Source organism: Ascaphus truei, chromosome 1, assembly GCF_040206685.1.
Source record: "Ascaphus truei isolate aAscTru1 chromosome 1, aAscTru1.hap1, whole genome shotgun sequence".
Classification (NCBI taxonomy): domain Eukaryota; kingdom Metazoa; phylum Chordata; class Amphibia; order Anura; family Ascaphidae; genus Ascaphus; species Ascaphus truei.
Window position 1 is genome coordinate 396,206,391 of NC_134483.1, and position 26,621 is coordinate 396,233,011.

The window sequence follows — 26,621 nt, forward strand, 5'->3', positions numbered from 1 at the left end:
GTTCTATTGATCTTCTGGGCACTGGAATTGCAGCCAAATAAGACCACCCAGCAAGAATTTTAAACTAAAATGGCTAACAGAGGGGGTTATTTACCAATAATCCCTGTCGTAATTAAACTAAATAAATATCAAAGGAAAAAATCCCATAGCTTTCTATATTTCTGATTTCTCAATTAAATAGAATGTGTGGGATTTTTTTGTATCAACACTTAGCCCATGTTTCAGGCATACCGTATAACATTTATTAATAGCTTTCTGTACCTTTAGACAACTTTAAAAAAAAGAGCATACAGTATGTCAGAAAATTCCTGAGAATGCTGGTATTGCTGTGAAGGAAACGGACATCACTCATGTGCTACTCTGAATGTTGAAATAGCTACAGTATAGTATCCGTACTGTACATGTTTCATTGTCGTGATGTAGGTTAACTGTTCAATTTAATAGTCTATGGGGTTTATAGCTAACAGTAAAGTCCATAATTATGTGTTTATCTAGGAAAGGGTCCATTGACTTTTATATTTCGAAATAGATTAACCTACACTCCATGTGGTGAGATACAGTAGTTTTCCCTCCATCACCTGTGCAAAAGTGTCTTGATGGGAGTAATGCCAAGACTTAAATAACATTATTATCATATTATCTTAGATAATGATTTTTAAAGATATCACAACCTGAAATAATGGGATAACAGTATGCTAATGAGCAGGGCTCGGCAAACCCAGCTTGCCAGCTTGTCCGTGGCGAGTTAAAATTACCAGCTGGCAAGTTTGGAAGCAGAGGAGGACAGCGGGCGGCAGCAGAAGAGGAGGACTGAGGAGGACCATGGGAGCGGACGAGAGAAGGGAAAACAGCATGTGGCAGGAGAAGAGAACTGTGAACCATGTCAGTGCAGCAGGAGGACTACTGGGGAAGAGAGCGCCTCAGCTGTCCGACCCGGAAGTCTTTAGACTTTAGGTCCTCCTCTTCTGCCACCACTGCACGCCATCCTCCTCTTCTGGCCAGATCCACCGATGCCAGGTAGGTGAGAGGAGGGGTGTGAGTACAGAAGGAGAGTGGTGGGAGAGGGAGAGTGGTGAGAGAGGAAGAAGGGAGGGGTGAAAGGAGAGGTGGGTGAGAAAGGCAGCACACGCCATTAAAAACATTTTTTTATGGGGGGCGAGTCCCTTGTCTGACGAGTAGCTTTTTGTATAATGTGTCGAGCATTGCTAATGAGGATGGTCTTGTTACGGGAAAAACAACGTTTGCCTTGATGTAATAGAGTTTTTTTTTAATCTAGGACTCTTTTTCTTAAATCTCTGAAAATATGTTTAGGATTTCATCAAGAAATTATTTGAGAACATAGTTCTGGTGGATCATTTGTTCTCCAGTTATCCAGCTTGTTTGCTCATTTTTTACTTAGACCTTTGTGCTAGAGATGTCAATTGTTCATATATTCATTGAACAGCAGGAACCCAGAAAAAGCACCGATCAACTCACCAGAGGTAGCAAAAAATAAAAAAGGTTTATTGAATTACATTGTTAACAAAAAACAAACTAACATAAAAAAACAAACTCTCCTACATGTTTCAGGCTCTCCAGCCCTTTCTCAAGGAGTATGAGAGGGGTCTAATAGAATGATGTATATATAGCCCCTCCTCTGAACTCTCCAACACCAGAAATGCATGACAGGTGATTAAGACATATAAAAATTAACTCAAAAAGTGTGTCCATGTCTCTATATTGATAATGCACTAGGAAAATAATGAATCATAAATCAATATGGGAACATGTATCAATAAACAGTTAGGCAGTGGACAGAGAAATCTACAATATAAGTAAACTCAATGTCATACAAAGAAATTGATACAGATTGTGTTGAATAAAGGTGTATCCCACTAATTGATTAATTAAGCTATCTCTATCACATAAGAGATGAGGACACACATAAACATGTTGATTGCATAAACATAGGAAAAGCTGGTATAACCTTCATGAAGTAATAGATATAATACAGAACAGAAAACATTTCACAAAGATATAAAAACTACAATGTATATGAAAATAAACAAGGATATACATCTAATTGGTTTGACAAAAAAAAGTGTTTAAGAAGAAAAGAAAAGAAAAGAAGGGAAGAATAAAAGAAAGATAAAACAAGTCCTGCTGGTATGATCTGTGAACTGTAAACGTAACCGTGAGAGGATAAGGTATGCTCCAGGTGAGGCTTGAACTTACAACCTCGGCATAGTTTAGCACATACTGACATATAAGTACCACACACTAACCGATTGCGCCACTGGAGCACATACAAAATCACCTCATAGAAAACAAATAATATAAAATGATCATATCAATAGAATGTATTATTTGATCATTTGTATATGTTATTATATGACGTGATTCCACAGTTCAAAGGTAACACTGAAAACTCAAAACAGACTTGTAATTTGAAAGATTAAATATAATATAAATGTTGGTGAGGAACCAATGCAATATAACATGAGAGAGTACCCACAAGAGAAATGGACATAAATCATAAAAAATACTTCAAATCCAATGTGTATTTAACCCATTTGGTACAAGAGTATTTAAAGAGAAAATCCAATGGGCCTCTCTCCTGTATAGTGCATTGGTTCTATCACCTCCACAGCTATGAATCTGAACAGTGTCAATGGCAACGCATTTAAAATTAACAAGAGAACCATTTTGACATGTATCAAAGTGTTTGGACACAGGATGTACTTTATCTCGTTTGAGAATCAGTCTCATGTGTTCCATCACTCGAATTTTGAACATGTGAGACCAATGTACAGTATCTTTTGTTGCAACCGCATATAAGCATATAGAAATAAGGGCAAGGTCACAAAATCGGTGTTACAGTTGATAAAAGTAGTTATATTATATGATCTGGTGTTCTCCATATCGGAAAAAGTTCTTGTTTTAGAGATATATGGGCAGATTTTGCATCGGTTACAAGGGTAACAGCCTGTCAGTTTGGGAAAAAAATGTCTTTTAGAACGAATTTTGTCTGTTTTGATTACACTTGGAGAGATGAAATTACCCAATGTTGGTAGTTTTTTTAAAACAAATTTGGGAGTCATTGTTGTTATGTCTCTCAAAATGGGATCAACATCAAGGATAGCCCAATGTTTATTAATTATGCGTTTAATCGCATGGGCCTGGTTACTGTAAGTTGTTATAAAATAAGGAGAATCCAGGTCAGATCTAATTCTATTTTGTTGGTCCTGTTTAAGAGAAACCTGACTCGCATCCAGCATCTCCTCTCTGTTTTGACTGAGAGCATTAAGGTTAGCCTCCATCAAGATTTTATGATTATATCCTCTTGCACGAAAACGATTAGTAAGCTATATAGCTCTATGATGGTAATCATCAAGATTAGAGCAATTTCGGCGTAGGCGTATGAACTGGCCTAAAGGTATTCCTCTGAAAAGAGTATGACTATGTGTACTGTGTGCATGAAGAAGAGTGTTTCTGAAATAATCTTTTCTATAAATATCTGTATGAACTAATCGATCAAGACCAATGAATAGTTTAAGATCTAAATAGTGTATATGATGTGGATGATGCTGTAAAGTAAAAGTGAGATTGAACGAGTTGCCGTTGACATAGTTAAAAAAAGCCATTAGTTGTTCTACGGAACCATTCCATATCAACAGCAAATCGTCAATGTAGCGACGATAAAAGTGTATGTGATGATGATAAGGGTTTGTATCTCCAAACACGTGGGACTCTTCCCACCACCCCATGAAGAGATTCGCATAGGATGGTGCGAAGCATGTACCCTTGGCCGTCCCACGTGTCTGGAGATAGAAATTGTCCATAAAAGAAAAATAATTATGATGAAGTGAAAAGTGTATACTGTCAAGAATAAAGGAGATGTGTGCAGTAGATAGTGATGAATCCCTTTCTAGAAAAAATCTAGTAGCTTGGAGACCATCCAGGTGTAAAGTGAGGTTACGTCAAGTGTTACCCAAAGAAAATTGGGGGACCAAGAATAGTGTTTGAATAAAATGAGGAGGTGAGATGTGTCTTGTAAATATGAAGGAAGTGAATGAACTAAAGGTTGTAAATAGTGATTGATGTAATTGGACAGATAAACTATGCCGAGGTTGTAAGTTCAAGCCTCACCTGGAGCATACCTTATCCTCTCATGGTTACGTTTACAGTTCACAGATCATACCAACAGGACTTGTTTTATCTTTCTTTTATTCTTCCCTTCTTTTCTTTTCTTCTTAAACACTTTTTTTGTCAAACCAATTGGATGTATATCCTTGTTTATTTTCATATACATTGTAGTTTTTATATCTTTGTGAAATGTTTTCTGTTCTGTATTATATCTATTACTTCATGAAGGTTATACCAGCTTTTCCTATGTTTATGCAATCAACATGTGTGTCCTCATCTCTTATGTGATATGGATAGCTTAATTAATCAATTAGTGTGATACACCTTTATTCAACACAATCTGTATCAATTTGTTTGTATGACATTGAATTTACTTATATTGTAGATTTCTCTGTCCACTGCCTAGCTGTTTATTGATACATGTTCCCATATTGATTTATGATTCATTATTTTCCTAGTGCATTATCAATATAGAGACATGGACACACTTTTTGAGTTAATTGTTATATTTCTTAATCATCTGTCATGCATTTCTGGTGTTGGAGAGTTCAGAGGAGGGGCTATATATACATCATTCCATCAGACCCCTCTCATACTCCTTGAGAAAGGGCTGGAGAGCCTGAAACATGTAGGAGAGTTTGTTTTTTTATGTTAGTTTGTTTTTTGTTAACAATGTAATTCAATAAACCTTTTTTTTACCTCTGGTGAGTTGATCGGTGCTTTCTCTGGGTTCCTGCTGTTCAACCAATTTTTTCAACTCTACTGCCCCACGATTGGAGTGATGCACTTCTGCAGCGCAGGTTCCGCAATTCACTACGCCTCATGGGAGAACGCCGAGAGGAGAAGGGCACCTCCATGTGAGCAGCCTGAAGTTTTTCCCGGACGGTCTGAGGCTTCGGTATCACCATAGCTTCAGCACGCGGGATTCTACAAGGCTTTATCATAAGGACACAGGTATTTACCTCAATATCTTTGGACATAAAGGGATGCAGAAGCTAGGACCAAATATTTACGCTAATGAGTTACTAATGGTTCGTTCAAGGCTGGCTCTAGTTTCTCTAGCTACTCTCTTATTGGGTCCATCTTTCCCTGTCAGTTCAGTCCTTCATTGTACATAATAGGCGATGTTATTTGCCCAAGAACTTATAACCTGATTTGCTGCGGATTTAGAACCATCTTTTGGACTTTATATATGTCATATACATTTCATTTTTGGGTCTCTCAGATCATTTCTCAGAGTCTCTGTATCGCTATTTTTGGAGCTGGGAGTAGTTACCTATACAAGTTCACATATTCATGTTCACTCTCTAGCATTGCGCTTGTATCATTGTCACAAATATAGCTGTTTCTGATTGGCTCAGTGTTTGACCAATCACGCAATAGCATGGGGCTGAATAATTACAGACGTTATGTCATTATAGCCCCACCCCTTTAGCGTGGCGAATGGAGGGCGTTCTGCCGAGTCCACTTCCTTTTGCATACAAATGATCCTGGGTGACTTACCTTTAACAGTCCCCTTTGAAAAAGCGCCTCTTCGAAACGGCCGTAGGGATTGCTGCTTTAAACTCCCATGGGTACAAGGGTGCTTTAATAAGCACTCATTGAATAGCTGATTGAGCCTCCCTATTTATGGTTTTTATTTACAGGCACTGCAGAGAAAATACATACCTGAGCATGCACCAGACTACATCAGTATTGCAAGTATTATTCTTACCTCCCTACAAACGGCATACTGAGTGTTTTGTCACAATATTCATTTAAGGTGCATGCAGAGCTGCAAGATTATTTTATCAGTAGCATAGTCTCATTACACTAAGTATATACCTGCAGTGATCTATAGAGGCTACACTTTCAGACTTTGACTCTGAGTATACTATAATATAGTTGAAATTGTAGCGTGGTTGCGGCAGGGGGGAGTTCGCCTAGGAATGCCCTTCCTCCTAGTCGGCTCAACTCCTATTTTTACTAGGCATCTGGCTTTGTTACCACCCTATTTTGGAGTTAGTAACTTTTTGCAATATATTTTGCTTCCATTGTCTGAAGCTTAGGTTCCCATTAGGGAGATTTTTAATACCCTGTTTTAATTTTGTACTAATTAAGTGTTTTTAAATGTCTCCATCATATCATATTGATTGTTCTAAAGCTCTACTCAGTCTATATTTTCTATAAAGAGTTTTATATTATCTAATAGTGATAATGAGTGCTGTTATGTAGGGGACTTTTACTGGTCCATTGACACAGTTTCGGTTATTGGTCTACCAGTTTTTCTAGTTATTGCATTTGTCTCTATTCTCCCTACTGCACCGTTCACTACATATATGTATTGATATAGATTATAGGAGTGCTGGTCTCCACTTTTCATTTTGTTAGTAATGTAACATTCACATGTGCCCAGCCATCTTCAGTATAAATTCTTTTTTATAACAAAATCCTAAAATGTTGCTTTTTACATATGGATATACAGTAGAAATATGTATATGTGCGTGTATACTGTATATATATAAATAATAAATGTTTTGCTCTGATCTTTGTGTTTGTTGTGTTCTCAAGGCTCACTAGGGCCGAAGGTTATCTGTTCTTTCTCAGCTTGTTGTATTTTTAGGATCTGAACTTGATTTGTTGCCTGTGAGAAATTTAATTTTGACAGAGAATAGGTAAACACTTTATCTCTGCAACTGATTGTCAGCTGTGAAAGATTTACATTTTTTACTATAAGAAAAAACACCCGAAACAATTATTTACTTATTTATATATATATAAAATTAAAAATGTTAAATAACATAATCAGTGAAAATTATACGGATTTGTATTAATATAAGCAATTTGCATCTATATTGTTAACATTGTAAGGAACACTTGACTCCCCCATCTGTATTTGCACTCCCTACCCCCAGACCCCTTTTGCCACCAAGCCCACTTCCTTCTCCTCCACCCAGGTCCATAACTACCCCCAGGTCTATAAATATCCCCTTCTCCCCCCCCCCACTCCATATATCCTTCCGCCACCCACCACCCATTTATCTCTTCTCCACATGACCATATCTCCTCTTCCCCCCCAGACCCATACCTCCTACTTACCTCCACACCTGGCTGATATCTCCTGCTCCGGCCCTGCAATGGCCCATATCGCCTTTCCCCGCCTCACAAACCCATACTGTTTATGTAATATGCATAACTCTGTACCCCTATTGTACTGTGTTGTGGAATGTGTTTGTGCTTTACAAATAAACAATAATAATAATAATAATAATAGTACAACATCAATTTGTATCAGATCCAATATTTTAAGGCATTAGCATATCTTACAGAAGGACACCACATTAGGACATTTACTTAATCAGAAGCCACATTTTGTATCCAAGAAGGCTAAAAATATCAGAGACCATTTGGTAAAGAAAAAAAGAGAAAAAAAGAGAAAAAAACAGCGCAAAAAAACCTCATGGTGTAGTATTTAAAGAATATTTATAAGATAAAAAAGGGGGTGATTATTGCACCTACATCAAGAAAAAGCATATATCAACAGGACATGTTTTGGACATGTTACCACTCTTGAAAACTGCTCCGTGTGGGCTCACTGTCTCTCTGGATGGTCCTCTTGTCCTCAGTAGCCGTCCCAACGAGGGGTGCACACCTCGTAAGGGATTCGCCCCACAGTGTGAGTCTGCTCAAAAGCGTTAGTCTCTGATCTCCAGCGGGTCACTCGGCGGGAAGTTCAAACGTCTGTGAGGGATCTCCCATCAGCTGTGATCGTGGCAAACGCTATGCTCACACAGGCCGTTCCGGGTTGAGCCGCAGTCGTCCTGACGTCATCAGACGGCGCCCTTGTATCACTCCCGCCTGCTCGCGGAAGGTGAAGGCGATAAATGTCCAATAACATGTGAAGGAAAATATGCTAAATGGCAACCGCAATGGGTATTGATAAAAATAAAGATGGAACGCGCCCTCTCCTACGCATTTCGTAATCGATACTTCTTCAGGGAATAACGGAGGGGGTGTAAAGGGCGGTTCTTATACACATGAACCTGATCTGATTGGCCACCATAAATTGACAGACAGTCCCCACCTGGGGAGCCAATATTGCACATCAAATCAGGATATAGGCACAGCACAACATTAAATAAAATACACATCATTTAATTTTAATACACATTATGTAATAGATCAGAGCTTCTAAAAATAAAGAAACAAAAGTTAGTTACATATTAAAAACAATACAGACATGAATACTATCACTATCTCGGATTTAATGTTATGTGAATGAATATAATGGTTTAAAAGACAAAAGGGACTGGTTTTTAGCACACATATAATAGCCTTTGAGAGAAAGGAAAAGCCAATTAAAAGTTAGTTAAAAATGTAAATGATATGGGTTACATCAGTACTAAAAAGTAAAGAAAAGGAATTAAAAAAGAGACCAAACATCAATCTCTTCATTAAGACCTAGTGGAGATAGAGTTTGAAGTTTATATATCCACAAGCTTTCTTGCTTGGACAATTTTTTGTCTCTATCTCCACCACGTCTCCCTGCCTGGACAGTTTGGATACCTATATACGTCATGTAAGAGGGGTCTGAATTATGTTTAAGTTTAAAATGCCTGGATACGCTATGCTGCTCAAAGCCTATTTTAATATTTCTAGCGTGTTCTAGTATCCTGACTCTTAAAAATCTTTTTGTCCGCCCTACGTATTGGTGTCCACAGGGACACTGTAACAGATATACCACATATGTTGACTTGCAAGAAATGCAGTCTTTGACAGTAAAATTTTCTTTTGTAGTGTTAGATTGAAAAGTGTTTCGGTTTGTATTTAACATTTTGCAGGCTTTGCATTTACCACAGCAATAATTACCGTTGGGTTTACAAGGCATCCATGGGACCTCAGAAGATGTTTTTATTTGAGATCCGATGTCACTCGGTGCCAGATAATGTTTAAGAGTTTTTGCCCGATGGTAAATAAAACTAGGTTTCTGGTTGAGGGAAGGACCCAAAATCAGGTCATTACATAAGATGTTCCAATTTTTATTAATTATTTTCTGAATACTAGTACTAACAGAGCTAAATTCTGTAATAAAGGGTACATTTAATTTCTCCTCATTTATTACTTGTTTTTTTTGTTTTTTCTGTACTAATAAAGAATCCCTCTCCATTTTCTCAACTTTCTCTAAGGAACAGAGTAGCAAAGTTTTGTTGTACCCATGCTCAATGAACCTCTCAAATAGAGCGGCTGATTGAGCTTCAAAGTCAGTTTGGAGACTGCAATTTCGCTTTATACGCATGAACTGACTTAGGGGTATATTGTCAATCCATGATCTTTTGTGATTACTGGATGACAATAAAAAGCTGTTCGCGTCCACCTTTTTAAAGAATGTTTTGGTGTTGACTGTTTCACCAACTTTAGATACCAGACTGAGGTCTAGAAAATCTATTTGGTTCACACTGGTCTCAGATGTGAATCTTAAATTCAGATCGTTGTCATTCAGATAGATCTTGAAGAGCTCCAGGGTGTTATCATCACCCTCCCAGACACACAGGACATCATCGATATATCTCTGCCATACAATAACCCTATCTCTAAAAGGGTTATTATGCCATATAAAGTTATCTTCCCATACCCCCATGTATATGTTTGCATAACTGGGGGCAAAACGCGTCCCCATGGCTGTGCCACACACTTGTAAATAAAACTGATTCATAAATAGAAAATAGTTGTGTGACAAAATAAAATTGATGGCTTCGATAATAAATTCACAATTTGAAGGGTGAAGATCTATATCTTTTGATAATGTCTCCTTAATTGCCCCAATCCCTTTATCATGGGGAATACATGTATAAAGGGATTGAACATCGAATGTTGCCCATCTGTACCCATCCTGCCATTTTATTGTTTTGACCAAATTCAAAACAGCAGTGGTATCTTTAATATAAGATGGGAGTACCTTCACATATTTCTGAAGAAAAAAATCTACGTACTGTGACAAATTCGATGTTAAAGAACCAATTCCGGAGATAATAGGTCTACCCGGTGGATCGATTGATGTCTTGTGTATCTTAGGAAGATGGTAATACACTGGTATAGTGGGGAATGCAATATTTAGAAATTGATGCTCTAGTTTGTTCAAAACTGTGGACGCAACGGCTTCATCAAGAAGGCCCTGCAATTCTAACACAAATTGTTTAGTAGGATCTGTGCTGAGTCTGGCGTAGTACACCTGATCATTCAATATGCGCATCGCCTCTGACTCATAGCTGACACGGTCTTGGATTACTACACCTCCACCTTTATCTGCCTGTCTTATTATCAGATCCTTTCTGTCTTGTAGCTCTTTCAAGGCTAAGTGTTCCTGATAGCTAAGGTTATGGGATATATCTGATGTTTTAAAATTCTTAACCAATGATGTAAACTCATTATTTACTATATTAAAAAACGAATCAATAAAACTCCCTTTACTTTGGGCTGGATAAAATTTAGAAGGTGGTCTGAAATTGCTATGTTGGCATAAGTTAGTAGAAGGGTCTTCTTCATCAGGGCCAGGATTCTCAGAAATATTAGTTGGATCTATTCCTACTTCTTTTTTGAGGAAATGTCTTTTAAGTGTCAGATTCCTGGTAAACCTATGTAGGTCCGAAAATAACTGGAAACCGTTGGGACCACTTGATTGAGAAAATTTAAGACCCTTACTTAAAACCTGTTTTTGGCATAGTGTTAATTCGACCTTAGATAAATTAAAAATACCTTTAAAAGATTCGTTTAATTCGATTCCCTTCTTTGTTTTGGTTTTACACCCTCCTCTTGTCCCTCTTCTGGTGAGTGGTGTCTTTTCTGTGACCTGGGAGTCTCTAAAATTCTTTTCTCTTTCTCTCTTGTCAGGCTCCCTTTCTCTTTTGGGCCCAAGTATCTTAGCTTGAGTTCCTCCAGAAAAAGGGATTTTTTGGGAGATTCTTTTTCAGAGTCTTTTCTAGGGGGCGTATTGGCCCTCCAGTTTTGTTTTTCTCTGTAGTGTGTATCTCTACTGTACTGCACCGACACACTTTATTCGAGCAAATACCCGGTATGTACCTGGCAGATACCTGGAATGCGCCGCTCCTCACCTCTGACAAGCCCCGTTGCATTTGCCTTCCCAGCCTGGGTTCATGCCTGGCTGATGGGCGGCTGATCTGTTAAATGAGGATGATTAGGATTTAATAGGCTGCAATGCTTCGCGTGTCTACCAGATGGCATAAATTCATGAATTGTAATGCAGTGTATATATATATACTGTGCAGTATTGCAGCCAGCGGGAATAAAATGCTTCAATCCCTGCCTGAAAAATAACTCAATGTACTCGGGCAGAAAACAGTCACAAACCTCAATACACCCGGGTATACCCGAATTCGTGGGACTAGCCAAGCTCGAATAAAGTGTGTCGCCAGTGTATGTTTCTTTATTGACATGATCTGATTTAGTATTTGAACTATCTCTCCTTTTATTATAGATTTTGTATTGTCTATCTTGTGGCTTTTTTTGATAATTCTTATGAGGTTTACAGTTCTCTCTAGGTTGTTCCTTATGGGCTCTTTCTCCTTCAAAATGAAGGCTGTTCTCTCTTTTTTTCTTCTGGTGCGATGCACCTTGAAGTTTATGGGGATTTTGACTGTTAGAAGTAAAGCCCTTTTCTCTCTCAGATTTATTCCAGTCCTTTTGTCTACCATTATCATAGTCGTGTTTGTCACGATAAAATTTCTTTTGTTTATTCAACATAATCTCCTCCGTTGTAGACTCTAGTCATGATGATAAAGTGCAATATTTAAACCACCAATAAAACAATCAGTGAATACTAAATTATCAGTGATGTGGATTTAAACACAATAAAAAATAAAAAACTCAAATAAACCAATTTAGTATTCACTGATTGTTTTATTTGTGGTTTAAATATTGCACTTTATCATCATGGCTTGGTCCCTATCAAGTTGTAGGGAGAAAAGGGCAGCTTTATTTGATTCTATGTTCAGAGATGAATCTAATGTTTTCGATGACGATTTTACAATTGACATTCCTGTTGAAGCCCATTTTAAAAAATTAGAAAATTTATTGCTAACTGAAACGAAACAATGGTTAGAACGCAACACCATACAGAGATATCTGGATTGCGGGAGAGTACCCCGCGGGTTGCGCTTCCAAAAGAATCCTACTTTTGGAAGAGAGAACAATCAGTTCATGAAAGAATGGGATTGAATTCAGGAGGAATGTTCAAGAGAATTGATGAGGCTGATTATCTACGAACGTAGTAGATCAATAGCTGCCCTAGAAAAGGAAATTGGTAAAATGATTTTAATTTTGGAACCCTTAGTGTTACACACTGACTGTTCCAAATTGGAATGCGACCTAAAAATGACACTAGAGTCTACAACGGAGGAGATTATGTTGAATAAACAAAAGAAATTTTATCGTGACAAACACGACTATGTTAATGGTAGACAAAAGGACTGGAATAAATCTGAGAGAGAAAAGGGCTTTACTTCTAACAGTCAAAATCCCCATAAACTTCAAGGTGCATCGCACCAGCAGAAAAAAAGAGAGAACAGCCTTCATTTTGAAGGGGAAAGAGCCCATAAGGAACAACCTAGAGAGAACCGTAAACCTCATAAGAATTATCAAAAAAAGCCACAAGATAGACAATACAAAAGCTATAATAAAAGGAGAGATAGTTCAAATACTAAATCAGATCATGTCAATAAAGAAACATACAGTAGAGATACACACTACAGAGAAAAACAAAACTGGAGGGCCAATATGCCCCCTAGAAAAGACTCTGAAAAAGAATCTCCCAAAAAATCCCTTTTTCTGGAGGAACTCAAGCTAAGATACTTGGGCCCAAAAGAGAAAGGGAGCCTGACAAGAGAGAAAGAGAAAAGAATTTTAGAGACTCCCAGGTCACAGAAAAGACACCACTCACCAGAAGAGGGACAAGAGGAGGGTGTAAAACCAAAACAAAGAAGGGAATCGAATTAAACGAATCTTTTAAAGGTATTTTTAATTTATCTAAGGTCGAATTAACACTATGCCAAAAACTGGTTTTAAGTAAGGGTCTTAAATTTTCTCAATCAAGTGGTCCCAACGGTTTCCAGTTATTTTCGGACCTACATAGGTTTACCAGGAATTTGACACTTAAAAGACATTTCCTCAAAAAAGAAGTAGGAATAGATCCAACTAATATTTCTGAGAATCCTGGCCCTGATGAAGAAGACCCTTCTACTAACTTATGCCAACATAGCAATTTCAGACCACCTTCTAAATTTTATCCAGCCCAAAGTAAAGGGAGTTTTATTGATTCGTTTTTTAATATAGTAAATAATGAGTTTACATCATTGGTTAAGAATTTTAAAACATCAGATATATCCCATAACCTTAGCTATCAGGAACACTTAGCCTTGAAAGAGCTACAAGACAGAAAGGATCTGATAATAAGACAGGCAGATAAAGGTGGAGGTGTAGTAATCCAAGACCGTGTCAGCTATGAGTCAGAGGCGATGCGCATATTGAATGATCAGGTGTACTACGCCAGACTCAGCACAGATCCTACTAAACAATTTGTGTTAGAATTGCAGGGCCTTCTTGATGAAGCCGTTGCGTCCACAGTTTTGAACAAACTAGAGCATCAATTTCTAAATATTGCATTCCCCACTATACCAGTGTATTACCATCTTCCTAAGATACACAAGACATCAATCGATCCACCGGGTAGACCTATTATCTCCGGAATTGGTTCTTTAACATCGAATTTGTCACAGTACGTAGATTTTTTTCTTCAGAAATATGTGAAGGTACTCCCATCTTATATTAAAGATACCACTGCTGTTTTGAATTTGGTCAAAACAATAAAATGGCAGGATGGGTACAGATGGGCAACATTCGATGTTCAATCCCTTTATACATGTATTCCCCATGATAAAGGGATTGGGGCAATTAAGGAGACATTATCAAAAGATATAGATCTTCACCCTTCAAATTGTGAATTTATTATCGAAGCCATCAATTTTATTTTGTCACACAACTATTTTCTATTTATGAATCAGTTTTATTTACAAGTGTGTGGCACAGCCATGGGGACGCGTTTTGCCCCCAGTTATGCAAACATATACATGGGGGTATGGGAAGATAACTTTATATGGCATAATAACCCGTTTAGAGATAGGGTTATTGTATGGCAGAGATATATCGATGATGTCCTGTGTGTCTGGGAGGGTGATGATAACACCCTGGAGCTCTTCAAGATCTATCTGAATGACAACGATCTGAATTTAAGATTCACATCTGAGACCAGTGTGAACCAGATAGATTTTCTAGACCTCAGTCTGGTATCTAAAGTTGGTGAAACAGTCAACACCAAAACATTCTTTAAAAAGGTGGACGCGAACAGCTTTTTATTGTCATCCAGTAATCACAAAAGATCATGGATTGACAATATACCCCTAAGTCAGTTCATGCGTATAAAGCGAAATTGCAGTCTCCAAACTGACTTTGAAGCTCAATCAGCCGCTCTATTTGAGAGGTTCATTGAGCATGGGTACAACAAAACTTTGCTACTCTGTTCCTTAGAGAAAGTTGAGAAAATGGAGAGGGATTCTTTATTAGTACAGAAAAAACAAAAAAAACAAGTAATAAATGAGGAGAAATTAAATGTACCCTTTATTACAGAATTTAGCTCTGTTAGTACTAGTATTCAGAAAATAATTAATAAAAATTGGAACATCTTATGTAATGACCTGATTTTGGGTCCTTCCCTCAACCAGAAACCTAGTTTTATTTACCATCGGGCAAAAACTCTTAAACATTATCTGGCACCGAGTGACATCGGATCTCAAATAAAAACATCTTCTGAGGTCCCATGGATGCCTTGTAAACCCAACGGTAATTATTGCTGTGGTAAATGCAAAGCCTGCAAAATGTTAAATACAAACCGAAACACTTTTCAATCTAACACTACAAAAGAAAATTTTACTGTCAAAGACTGCATTTCTTGCAAGTCAACATATGTGGTATATCTGTTACAGTGTCCCTGTGGACACCAATACGTAGGGCAGACAAAAAGATTTTTAAGAGTCAGGATACTAGAACACGCTAGAAATATTAAAATAGGCTTTGAGCAGCATAGCGTATCCAGGCATTTTAAACTTAAACATAATTCAGACCCCTCTTACATGACGTATATAGGTATCCAAACTGTCCAGGCAGGGAGACGTGGTGGAGATAGAGACAAAAAATTGTCCAAGCAAGAAAGCTTGTGGATATATAAACTTCAAACTCTATCTCCACTAGGTCTTAATGAAGAGATTGATGTTTGGTCTCTTTTTTAATTCCTTTTCTTTACTTTTTAGTACTGATGTAACCCATATCATTTACATTTTTAACTAACTTTTAATTGGCTTTTCCTTTCTCTCAAAGGCTATTATATGTGTGCTAAAAACCAGTCCCTTTTGTCTTTTAAACCATTATATTCATTCACATAACATTAAATCCGAGATAGTGATAGTATTCATGTCTGTATTGTTTTTAATATGTAACTAACTTTTGTTTCTTTATTTTTAGAAGCTCTGATCTATTACATAATGTGTATTAAAATTAAATGATGTGTATTTTATTTAATGTTGTGCTGTGCCTATATCCTGATTTGATGTGCAATATTGGCTCCCCAGGTGGGGACTGTCTGTCAATTTATGGTGGCCAATCAGATCAGGTTCATGTGTATAAGAACCGCCCTTTACACCCCCTCCGTTATTCCCTGAAGAAGTATCGATTACGAAATGCGTAGGAGAGGGCGCGTTCCATCTTTATTTTTATCAATACCCATTGCGGTTGCCATTTAGCATATTTTCCTTCACATGTTATTGGACATTTATCGCCTTCACCTTCCGCGAGCAGGCGGGAGTGATACAAGGGCGCCGTCTGATGACGTCAGGACGACTGCGGCTCAACCCGGAACGGCCTGTGTGAGCATAGCGTTTGCCACGATCACAGCTGATGGGAGATCCCTCACAGACGTTTGAACTTCCCGCCGAGTGACCCGCTGGAGATCAGAGACTAACGCTTTTGAGCAGACTCACACTGTGGGGCGAATCCCTTACGAGGTGTGCACCCCTCGTTGGGACGGCTACTGAGGACAAGAGGACCATCCAGAGAGACAGTGAGCCCACACGGAGCAGTTTTCAAGAGTGGTAACATGTCCAAAACATGTCCTGTTGATATATGCTTTTTCTTGATGTACGTGCAATAATCACCCCCTTTTTTATCTTATAAATATTCTTTAAATACTACACCATGAGGGTTTTTTGCGCTGTTTTTTTCTCTTTTTTTCTGTATTAGTTGGATAGCTGAGCCATCCCCTAGAAACTGCAGCATAAAACCTCCCTATAAAGGTTGTATATTACTTTGTTCACAATATCACTTAACCTCTATTTACCACTAATGAGCGCATTATCTGTTTTATATACCATTTGGTAAAGGCAGATGTTTTTAATTAAGATGAAAATGCCATTCCTTATGACACCTAAGGAAGGCACATACCCATGCCTACATTGCGGCCACTGTAATGGTGTGATTAAAGGTGATCATTTCAATCATCTACTTACAAGTCATAACATAAAACTCAATGATTATGGAATCTGTGATACACCATATGCTGTACATGTCCAAAAAATGCCTATGTAGCTTAATGTACATCACACCTTTGAAGACATGTTTGTATCAGCACAAGGGGGACGTATGAAATAATAGGGAAGAATCACCCATGTTAAGACACGTCTCATAATTGAGATTTAAGAACATGCGCAGGGACATTCAAAGGGAGGAGACCAATGGAAAAAACTACTACGCAGAGAGGCGCGGTGGCTTTATAAATTGGGGACAGTATACCTAAACAGTAGGAATGAGAACAAGCATTTTGGCTGTTTTTTATGAGGGTATTATGGTGAGGTTTGGCTATATGCTGTGCTTGATCAGCAGGCAGTGCTGAATCTAAACCCCTCTAGTCCTCTAGCCATACTGGTCAATATGATGATGTACTGATTCTATAAGCAGGACTAATATTTCAATTGGTGGACTGCAAGGATCTGGAATACTTTTTGATGATGCTATAAGTTCCACTTTGCATTTGTGCAACAACTATATGCCATTTAGGATTCCTCCCTGATTTTCTCCTACACAATGAGATTGTTTTCAAGGGGTTGTTGTTCACATTTGAGACTCCCTATTATTCTAGCTCTCTATATTACTGTATACATAAGGCCATCGCTGTCCTCTCTTGTATATTGTCTTATTTGATTACTTGTAATCTCTCTTTTATTACTAATGATTCCGAATTGCTATTGATCTCTTTGTATTTTACTTTTGTATGCCCAAAATAAATGTGAATATTGATTTCATTTTTATTTTTCTGTATGCTATCTCTGTATGCCTGCAGAATGTTGTTTTTATTTTGTATGTTGGTACCACTTTAATTATGTGCACATTTTTGTTTACTATGCTTCCATTAGTACTATTTACTGTCAGTCTGTTTGCCCGTATGATACAGATCAGGCGTATCTATTATATATCAAACTTTGTCAAGGAAATATATTCATATAAACAATTTTTTCGTATTACTATTTTTATTGAATAGGTTATAACTCTAGGTACAGGCATCCCTCAATATACAGTATGGCAACTTGATATATGGAATGTCACTATAACAGGATTTGTAAGTTAGGGAAGAAATTCGATATTCAGAATGTTAAATTCACATTTACGGAATTTGTAATCTTTGACTACTGTTCATGTTTTGGGGGAGTTGAAATTGTACAATGCATGGTCTGTCATTTGTCCTAACGCAGTTCATACTGATCTAGGTCATTTGTGCGTGCTTTTCATACTGAACGGGTTTCCCCACGCTCATTGACTGCTACTAACATTTTATCATACAATTATCGATATCCCAATAAATATGTGCTTTTAAAAGGTTTGCTGCATTCTATGGTCTGTATTATAGTGCTAGTGCGTGCACAGCCTGGCACACTCCTGTAGCCCCAGCGATTGGTAGTTATCTCTGCAGGAGATTGGGAGGCGTGGCTTATGCATCACGAAGCTGGTTCGTCTTCATTGGCTGAAACGCTTCACGTGACGCTGACGTCACGCTTGAAAGACAAAATGTATTGTCTTTTAAATTTGTTGCCACGCCATTGCGCTCTGCCGTGTGCGCGCATGCCCGCACTAGATGCACTGTCATAGGAAGACAGGCAATTATCATTGTCTGCAGGGGGCGCAGGGTTTACAGAGGCCCCGCACAGTTCCCGAAGGCACTTAAATTAAATGCCGTAGAAGCGGCGAAGGCCTCTGTAAACTGCACTTACCTTGGCTCAGACAGCTTCTGGAGACGCATCACCATGGCAATGCGGCGTCTAACGACCTGCGGGGTCATGTGACATCACGTTGCCATGACAACGTGATGTTATGATGCCCAGACGCCGGTGACGAGGTAAGAGGGTGGGGGGCGCGCAGAGAAGGAGACAGCCGGTAGGGGGCGCAGGGAAGAAAGTTTGCGCTCCCCTATTGTGGGGAATAGAAAGTAACTGTTATGTATCTTTATAGACATTGACATAGTTTGTGTAACAAATTTGTTGCTGCTATGAACGCTGGATTTTTAAGGAGGTATCCAAGCAACTTCAAAATAAATTTGAAAAAAAAAAATGTGTTTTATTATATGCAGCATTTGATTACCTTAATTGAAAACTAATAACCTAAGCTGCCGATCGATTGGTTCTCCCTTGATCGATCAGCAAAATCCTATTTCCTAGGGTTCACCAAATGCTGCCTTTGAGTGTGAAATCCTTCAGACAGTGTACTGTAACTCAGAAGCTAAAATGTTTCCGGATATTACTAAGGTAACATTATCTATTGTTACAGTTTATAGCTCAAACTGCTGGAAATATTGGCAACAAATCATCACAAACAGGAAAGTGTTGCAAAGATCTTGCACTGCTGGGGAAGTGTGTTAAAGCCTGCAATAGAAATCAAAACGTGCTTAGTATATTAAAACTCATTAAAATGGCATTAAGATTTGAATTTTAAAATAAAAAAAGCTAGTACTGTAAGTATTATCTAATACTACAGAACTGATTTATTTATTTTAAAAAAACACATGGATATTGGTGGGTTGCTCCTTTAAACTGTTCCATGCTGCAGGCTTAAAACCAGTGTTTAACATGGTTGTGTTTGAGATGAGACCAGTGCCGCTAGTTGTAGTTTTTAAAACTTTTGGACCATGTGTGACGATATTATTTGTTTTGAAACGCATGTTGTTGTGCATTGAGGATCCTGACACACATCCAGCCAGCACTGAGCATTATTAGAAATTGGAAACAAGCAGATACACATGCGTACTTGAAATTTGCATTTTGTAATAACTAAAGTTACCCCAAATATTAAGTGGATGCTATGCTCCATATTCATCTGGAGATTGTGTGTAGCTTATTTTATATAAAGTTTACAAACACCAACATATAAATATGATATCAAATTCATATGGTTTGTGAGGGAATTACTGTACTAGTGGATTGCCAGTATAATTGTTTTACTATGAAGGATATGTGTGTGTACTGTATGTATGTATGTATGTATCTATATATCTATATATATATATATATATATATATATTGTCTATTACCAGATGATGGTCCAGTAAGGAGAGACAGCACACACGAGTAGAAATGCAAAAGTGTATTAAAACACAAAAACCAACGTTTCGGTTCCTACAAACAGAACCTTCCTCAGGATCATTTGTAGGAACCGAAACGTTGCGGGACAGCGGCAGGGGGTTTCGGGGGACCCGGCGGACCCGGCAGCGGTAGGGAGAGCGCCCCAATCGGAGGGCGCTCTTCCGCTGCTTCGGCGCGCGCCCGTCACCCTCGGGCGCGCGCCAGGCTACTGCTGCGGCCAAGAACGGGCAAATGCTCGAATAAACTTGGCCGCAGCAGTATATATATATATATATATATATATATATATATATATATATATATATAATTAGTGACAGAGTAAGAGACATCTTCTATGCCAGCAGATGATTAGAACGTGCTTTGTGCTTTGTTCCAAGCATTATGAGGTCAACTTCTGTTAACAGCAGCTTCCATGTGCAACTAATTGACCTGAGCTGCAAGGTTTAAAAGGCAGTCTGAAATACAGCTAGTGTCTCACACAGAGGACTGGGAAAAGGTTTTATACCTGGAGTCCCGGGACTCAGTTGCTATTCCTGTGAGGATAAGGCCTAACCATTGAACTTCTGCTATGCTTTTTATGTTTGTCTGGCAACCAACTTAGATGCAACAAAAGACAGGGGTGCCCAATGCTACATCCAATTGACAACATATAAAGTAATAAGTTTAAAGTTTAAATACTTTAATAATAACATTTTTTTCCAATTTAGTATTATCCAGATTACTTTTCATTGTTACTCAGTAAAACACTCCAATTCATGCCCCTTACAATTTTGGGGGAAATTTTACACATTTTTTATATAAATATAAAAAACTCAAACGATGTTTGTCTGTGGGTTTGTGCGTTTTCTGACTGGTTGACGGCCGGCCACGCTTCTCACTGTCGCACTCTCCCATTGGCTGCGGGGCGGGGTTTGCAAACAGGATTCATAGAGAATGTTCGAGCGGCAATTCTCCCTCCAGTTCACCCACCGGTTCTCCTCCTCAACCGGCGCTTCTCCTCCTCACCCTGCGGGCCTCTCCTCTCTGCTCCGACCAAAAGACTGCTCTGAGCAAGAGGTTATGTTCACCGGTTGTCCTCCTCACTCGGTGCTTCTCCTCCTCACCCTGCGGGCCCCTCCTCACTGCTCTGAGCAAGAGTCCGGGGCTCGTGCCAGGGAATGGGGGTAGGGGAGAAGGACCACCCCCCATACCGCCTCCCGCCCGGACAGCCAGCCACGGGGACAGGAGGGAGGGACAGCGTGTAAGCAGCACATCCCGGGCAACGCCGGGTATATCAGCTAGTAATTGATATTTACGAACGTTTTGGTGTTCACTTATTTAGAAAAGTTCAGTACTATTTGCCTCTGAATACTAAAACCATAGTACTAAACTAGAAAAAAGGGAACACGTGACTTATGTGTGCCTCCAACAGTGTGTATAGGCAATTTCACCAAAATGGACACACTTTTTGCCAGAATTCAGTTTATATAGCACTAGCTGAGAGACCCGGCGTTGCCCGGGATGTAAATGCGTAATAGGTAGTATTATTTATAAATCGTGGAACAATAGGTGACTGTTTGTTGTAAAGGTTGGATAATAATATTGAAAAGAAAGATGGAAGAAAATGTAATACGATGTTGTATAAAAATGGTTTATTGTAACCACACCATAGTACAATGTATATTTTGGTGGCATAAGTGATGTAAAAATCTGAGTCGTGTGTCCTGCTAGGGTGTGAGGCGGCGGGTGGCGCGTGGGTTGTGAGTGCTGTGTGCGAGTGGGGGTCCTGCTAGGGTGTGAGGCGGCGGGTGGTGCGTGGGTTGTGAGTGCTGTCTGTGAGTGGGGGTCCTGCAAGGGTGTGAGGCGGTGGGTCAGTGATGTCGGTGCGTAGGGGCGGGAGGCAGCAGGTGTGTGTGGCGGCAGGTATGTGTCGAGTGTGGCGGGTGCCTGTTGAGTGCGTGCAGCGGATGTGAGGCGGTGGGTGAAAGGCAGAGGCGGCCGGAGTAAGGGCGGGTGAAAGGCAGAGGCGGGGGTGGGGAGGCGGTAAGGCGGGCATGAAGGCGAAGGGCGGCGGGAAGGGGAGGAGGGGGTGGAGGAGGGGGGCAAGGGGTGGAGGAGGGGGGCAAGGGGTGGAGGAGGGGGGCAAGGGTTAGAGGAGGGGGGAAGGGTTAGAGGAGGGGGGAAGGGTTAGAGGAGGGGGGGGGAAGGGTTAGAGGAGGGGGGGGGGAAGGGTTAGAGGAGGGGGGGGAAGGGTTAGAGGAGGGGGGGAAGGGTTAGAGGAGGGGGTGGAAGTGTGGGAGGGGGTGGGAGGGGAAAGGGGAAAAAGAGGTGGAGGGGGGGGAAGAGGAGCGGAGGGGGGGTGGAAAGGGGAGCGGAGGGGGGGTGAAGGGGAGCGGAGGGGGGGGGGAAGGGGAGCGGAGGGGGGGGAAGGGGAGCGGAGGGGGGGAAGGGGAGCGGGGGGGGGGGAAGGGGAGTGGGGGGGAGGGAAGGGGAGCGGGGGGGGGGAAGGGGAGTGGGGGGGGAAGGGGAGAAGGGAAGGGGCGATGGGAAGGGGGGGAGGCGGTGGGGGGAGGCGGTGGGAAGGGGGGCTGGGAGGCGGTGGGAAGGGGGGAAGGGGGGAGGCGGTGGGAAGGGCGGTGGGAAGGGGGGGAGGCGGTGGGAAGGTGGAGGGAAGGGGGGGAGGCGGTGGGAAGGGGGGGGAGGCAGTGGGAAGGGGGGGGGGGAGGCGGTGGGAAGGGGGGGGGAGGCGGTGGGAAGGGGGGGTGGAGGGGAGGTGAAGGGGGGGGTGGAGGGGAGGTGAAGGTGGGGGGTTGGAGGGGAGTGGAAGGGAGGTGAAGGGGGGGGTGGAAGGGAGGTGAAGGGGGGGTGGAAGGGAGGTGAAGGGGGGGGGTGGAGGGGAGGTGAAGGGGGGGGTGGAGGGGAGGTGAAGGGGGGGTGGAGGGGGGGAGGTAAATGGGGAGGTGAAGGGGGGTGGAAGGGAGAAGTGGAGTGAGGGGAGGTGAAAGGGGGTGAGGGGAGGTGATGGGGGGTGAGGGGAGGTGAAGGCCGCTCACTCACCCGTCCGGCAGGTCCCACGTGGATCTGAGGCGGGAGGCAGCGTGTTGTGGCCGCTCTCCCGCTGTGTCCCGGGCGCTCGCTCGCTCCCCCGCTGACTGTAGCGGCGCCGGGGGGGGGTATCGGGGAGACACTGACACGGGAGGGGGGGGGGGGGTGGAGGGGAGGTGAAGGGGGGGTGGAGGGGAGGTGAAGGCCGCTCACTCACCCATCCGGCAGGTCCCACGTGGATCTGAGGCGGGAGGCAGCGTGTTGTGGTCGCTCCCCCGCTGTGTCCCGGGCGCCGCCATCTTGGGCACTCGGCGCCGCGAGGCAGCCTGCCTGGCCACTGGCTGTTCCCCCGCCGGGGAGGGGTGAGTTGTAGCGCCGGGGAGGGGGGGGCATGTATATGTGTGGGGGGGGGGAGAGGTGGGAGATATAGAGGGGGGGTCTCGCACGGCCGCTGACACTGGGGTGGGTGGGGGGGGGGCGCTGAAGGGGTAATAATAGTGTGTGTGTCCCGCTGACTGTAGCGGCGCCGGGGGAGGGGGGGGTCGGGGTGAAAGCGCGGGAGACACGGGGAGAGGAGGAGGTGCGCGCGGGTGCTGCTAACACTGTGAGCCCCGCTAATGTATGTAACAGTGTGTGTGTGTGTGTCACTGTGTGTGTGTGTCACTGTGTGTGTGTCTGTCACTGTGTGTGTGTGTCCCTGTGTGTGTGTGTGTGTGTGTGTGTGTGTGTGTGTGTGTGTGTGTGTGTGTGTGTGTGTGCGTGTGTGTGTGTGTGTGTGTGTGTGTCTGTGTGTCTGTGTGTGTGTGTGTCCCTGTGTGTGTGTGTGTGTGTGTGTCTGTGTGGGTGGGTGTCCCCCCTGTGTGTGTGTGTCCCTGTGTGTGTGTGTGTGTGTCCCTGTGTTCCCTGTGTGTGTGTGTGTGTGTCCCTGTGTTCCCTGTGTGTGTGTGTGTCCCTGTGTGTCCTTTGGCCCGTCACTCCGCCTCAGGCCAATGAGAGGTGTGCGGGGGCGGGCGGGCCAAGGGACCAATGAGATTTCCCCTAGGGACACCGGACATCCAGGCAGGCAGGCAAACATACAGTGCTTTCACTAATATAGTATAAGACTAAGTAAATTGCCACATCACCTTGCACATTGACTTTTAATGCTTTCCAAAATAAAATGCAAAAAACTACTGGCAAAATTCCCCTCTTTGATGAACTTCAGTGGAAAATTCATACATTTCTAATTCTGAAACATGTCTGGCACTGCTGCCTTTAATATAAATTAGTTTGGTTTGAAGGGATTAATAGCACATGCTACTAATCCAAATTAAGAAAATGTTGAATGGTTAATCTGTGTAAATTGTAAAATAACAAATAGCTCAATTTAGTTAAGTAGTACTAAACTTTATGTAGAATGTGGTGAAACCGAGTGCTCAGAGGGATAAAGACTGTAATTTTCTATAGTTCATACTGTATTTCACAGTATATCTTCCATAATATGGAAACTCCTTTGTGATGTATTTTAATAATTGTCTTTTTTAAAGACTTTATTTTATCTGAGAATATGTCCACAACACGCCTACCTGGGCCTTCTAAGTGAAGAGTGTAAATCTCTGCTCCCATGAGTGGAAACCCAAGATAATCAGCATTGTCTTCCGATAGTCAGGGTGAATATGCTATCCACTAGTTCACTGCTCATCTGTTTCAACTGGAGCCAGAGGAGTCTCACAGTTTCCATCCAAGTTCTTCAGCAGTTGTACTCACTTCTAGAGGCTTCACACTTCGGGTGGGATTCTTTGACATGCACTCTGAATTTTTTTTTTTAATTCTAAACATTATGTATTTTAACTGTTTAAACAACATTTTGCTGATTATTTAGTAAAATAACTTTTGCAGGAGCTACTCACCCACACAAGGTCCAAATTGTAATGGTCATTTAGGTTGTAACTTCATCTAATATTTAATAAGTAAGTGCATGTAATGTGAACAAAACATGGGGTTCTGGCAAAACAACACGTGTTTCAATTAAACAGTGACACTTTTAATTGGGAGCAAGTTAATATATATATATACATATATATATATATATATATATATATATATATATATATATATATATATATATATATATATATATATATATATATATATATATATATATATATATATATATATATATATATGCAAATATAACTGTATGCTCATCTGCATGTCTTAGGCAGGTCTGCAACCCCGCCTTTCCCCATTATCACCCAGCATACAGCACTTCTACTGCAGCAAGGGATTCTGGGAAATGACATGCAAATGAGCACATAGTGTCACTTTTTGCCTCAATAACCATTTTTAACATGGTTCCCTATAGGCTTAAGCTTGCTGCATGGTCACAGCTTTGAGCACAGCCAGGGTTAAGGTGCATACCCAGAAAATCACCCACAGACAGCTGTTTCGACCTTGATGGGTCTCATCAGTGTGGGGTTGATTTTACTGGGATTGCAAGAGAGGCTATGGGATAGGCTAAACCATAATATTGAGTTAAGTTATGGTGAGTAAAAAAAGTGACAAAAACCCTCCACAGGAAAGCAAATATGCAAATATAACTGTATGCTCACCTGCATGTCTTAGGCAGGTCTGCAACCCCGCCTTTCCCCATTATCACCCAGCATACAGCACTTCTACTGCAGCAAGGGATTCTGGGAAATGACATGCAAATGAGCACAGAAAATCAACCCCACACTGATGAGACCCATCAAGGTGGAAACAGCTGTCTGTGGGTGATTTTCTGGGTATGCACCTTAACCCTGGCTGTGCTCAAAGCTGTGACCATGCAGCAAGCTTAGCCTATAGGGAACCATGTAAAAAATGGTTATTGAGGCAAAAAGTGACACTGTGTGCTCATTTGCATGTCATTTCCCAGAATCCCTTGCTGCAGTAGAAGTGCTGTATGCTGGGTGATAATGGGGAAAGGCGGGGTTGCAGACCTGCCTAAGACATGCAGATGAGCATACAGTTATATTTGCATATTTGCTTTCCTGTGGAGGGTTTTTGTCACTTTTTTTACTCACCATAACTTAACTATATATATATATATATATATATATATATATATATATATATATATATATATATATATATATATATATAACCTGTATACACAGTAAGTAGAAGAAGCAGTTGCTTATGGTCCCCACTAATTTGGGGGACCGATTTCTCCCCAAATCCAGTTCCCATTGCTGCAGCAAGCTCTCAGATTCCGACTGCATAAATTGGGCTTTTGTTTCCTAGTGAAACACATTTGCATGTGTGCGATCAATAGTTAATGGATTCTGCAGTACAAATGTGATTTTGTTTGGTTGTTTCATGAGTGATAACGGTCTCTCCCTCCATATTACATCACTTAGGGCCCCCAAAAACCTAGAGCTGGCTCTGTGAATGGATCCATTATATATAGATATCAGTACCATTGGGCGCTTTATACATTTATATTTACACATTCATTCACTCTTATTTTTTTTCTCTCATTCCAGTAATAAATATTTTTTTTTATTTTTTGCATATTTTATTTTCGATATCCAGTCGAGAAACTGATTTGATTACTTTACAATATTCTTCGTTTCACATACTGTATGTTCAGAAATCAGTCAAATTGTAGACAATATTGGGTTTAATATTTCAAAACATCCAGCGTCCATTTCTTTAATGTAAAATACAGTACCATAAAGCATGGTCAATAGAGAAAACATTTATGAATGTTATTTGGGATTTGTT

General features: G+C 40.9%; 1 protein-coding gene across 3 annotated transcripts in view; it reads left to right on the plus strand.

Annotated features, from left to right (window-relative positions):
- FSTL5 (follistatin like 5) overlaps nt 1–26,621 on the plus strand; it is an 816,421-nt gene that overhangs the window by 599,316 nt on the left and 190,484 nt on the right. The gene's annotated exons all lie outside the window — the stretch shown is intronic.